Below are 2452 nucleotides of genomic sequence, written 5' to 3'. Positions count from 1 at the left end.
ACATGTGTTATACTGAATTTTGACATTTTTTAATCCAGATCAATTTCTAATTCATTGTTTTAATGCCTACAGCAGCAAGGATCACTGTGCTGAGCATTACAGTCACTCAATAAACATTTGCTGAAAAAAACAATTTAATCTATCTGAAGAGGTCAAATAGAAAAAGAAGGTCATACATAGCTCCTTAACATTTTCCTTTAAAGAAATCAAAGTATCTGGTTTCATGCTGGGTACAGAAAAATAAAGCTAAAAAATAAGAATAATATTAACAGATTTAATATTTGATTACCTATTTTATACACAATTTTAATTTAATTTTCACAAGAAATCTGTAGCGAGTGTCAAATTTTCTTTTCATCGTTGATGAATAAATTGAAGCTAAAAGAGATTGGAAGGTAGCCAAGTCCAAATATGAACCCATATTTCTTTGGATAAAACATTTATACTATTTTCACTGTTTTAAAATAGCATCACAGGATTGGCCCTCCTGGAATCTAGGACAGAAAGCAGTCTTGTATTACTCCCATACCATTCAAACATATAGAAAACCATAGAACATGATGAGAAGCTGGTTAATAATTACAAAATCATATTAGAATTTTGCCTAAGGACATACATAATTTATCAGTGGATTTAAGTCAAGCTCTTTCTTCCAGTACATGACAAATTTAGAGGTACTATTGTTATAATTTTCAAAGCCTGTTTTAAAGATTTTATATACACACACGCACATGAGTATAAGTTCACAAAAGCCTAATACTTTGCCATTTAAAAACTTCTGGAAAGGCACATATGTCTTTAAGTGATAAAGTGACAAGGTTTCTTGTGGGCAAGAAACTCTCTCGTTTAAAAGAAATATTGTACAGGGACTTCCCTGGTGGTCCAGTGGTTAAGAATCCACCTTTCAATGCAGGCGGGCGTGAGTTCAGTCCCTGGTCAGAGAACTAAGATCCCACACACCCCGGGGCTACTGAGTCCACGCCCGCGTGTCACAACTAGAGAGAAGCCCACATGCCTCAACGAAGATCCCGCATGCTGCATCTAAGACCCGGCACAGTGAAATAAATAAATAAATAAATAATAAATATTAAAAAAAAAAAAAGGCTGCACCGGGGCCGCCACCACCGCCCACCTGGCTTCGCCCCACACGCGCCGGCCGCGGCCGCCCCCGGGGAGTTCGGGGAGCGTGCGGAGCGCAGGTCCCGCGGCAGCGGCGGCACGGCAGGGCTCAGGCAGAGGAGCAGAAGGCCACGGGCGCCGCCGCCTCCTCCTCCATGGCTGTTTACCCGGCTGCATTGTGGGAGTTTGACCTCTGCCGCCGCCAACCGCCGCCTCAGCTTGCGCCGCTGCCGCAGCGCACACCATGGGAGCCGTGACTGACGACGAAGTCATACGGAAGTGTCTCCTAATTGATGGAGATGGCGCTGGAGATGATCGGAGAATTAATCTACTAGTGAAAAGTTTCATTAAATGGTGCAACTCTGGATCCCAGGAAGAGGGATACAGCCAGTACCAACGTATGCTGAGCACACTGTCCCAATGTGAATTTTCAATGGGCAAAACTTTGCTGGTGTATGATATGAATCTCAGAGAAATGGAAAATTATGAAAATTTTACAAAGAAATAGAATGTAGCATTGCTGGAGCACATGAAAAAATTGCTGAGTGCAAAAAGCAAATTCTTCAAGCAAAACGAATACGAAAAAATCGCCAAGAATATGATGCATTGGCAAAAGTGATCCAGCGTCATCCAGACAGGCATGAGACGTTAAAGGAACTAGAGGCTCTGGGAAAAGAATTAGAGCATCTTTCACATATTAAAGAAAGTGTTGAAGATAAGCTAGAATTGAGAAGGAAACGGTTTCATGTTCTTCTTAGTACCATCCATGAACTTCAGCAAACACTGGAAAATGATGAAAAGCTCTCAGAGGTAGAAGAAGCTCAAGAAACAAGCATGGAAACTGATCCTAAACCATAGACCAACTAATCACTCACCATTCCCAAGAATATTGAAGTAGCAACATGATCTTAGTGTGTTCAGAATTTGTTGTGCTCTTGAGACATTTAAAGTTTTGGCAGTGAACTACGTTGCTTTTAAATTTTAATGCACAGTTCATTCATATTTCTTCACACAAAGGGAGATGACTTCATTATATATTTGTTTTTATTGAAATGCCTTTTTTATACTTAAAAGATAGGAAGCAACATCCGAAAATGTTTAATGAAATATTTTCAAGCCAGATATGTTAGTGCTCATTGGTATTCTAGGTAGTTTTTAACTGGTAACATTGATTTGCTCACAAAATAAGTGGAAGATAGTGAGAAGGTGGCATTTCTAGGATGTACCTGAGAAAATTAGTCAATTTCTGGAAATCGTTACCACTTTTGAAAATGAAGTCCATGAATAGGCTCTCAGGAGGGCTGTGAACTTATGAAATTATGTACAAAATGTT

General features: G+C 39.7%; 1 pseudogene; it reads left to right on the top strand.

Moving 5' to 3' along the window:
• Positions 1-1362: 1362 nt before the first annotated feature.
• On the top strand, positions 1363-2219 carry LOC132376807 (THO complex subunit 7 homolog; annotated as a pseudogene).
• The last annotated feature ends 233 nt before the right edge of the window (positions 2220-2452 follow it).

The sequence above is a fragment of the Balaenoptera ricei genome, chromosome 13 (assembly GCF_028023285.1).
Source record: "Balaenoptera ricei isolate mBalRic1 chromosome 13, mBalRic1.hap2, whole genome shotgun sequence".
Classification (NCBI taxonomy): domain Eukaryota; kingdom Metazoa; phylum Chordata; class Mammalia; order Artiodactyla; family Balaenopteridae; genus Balaenoptera; species Balaenoptera ricei.
Note: the sequence above shows the minus strand (reverse complement) of the source record. Positions and strands in the feature narration are given on the sequence as shown.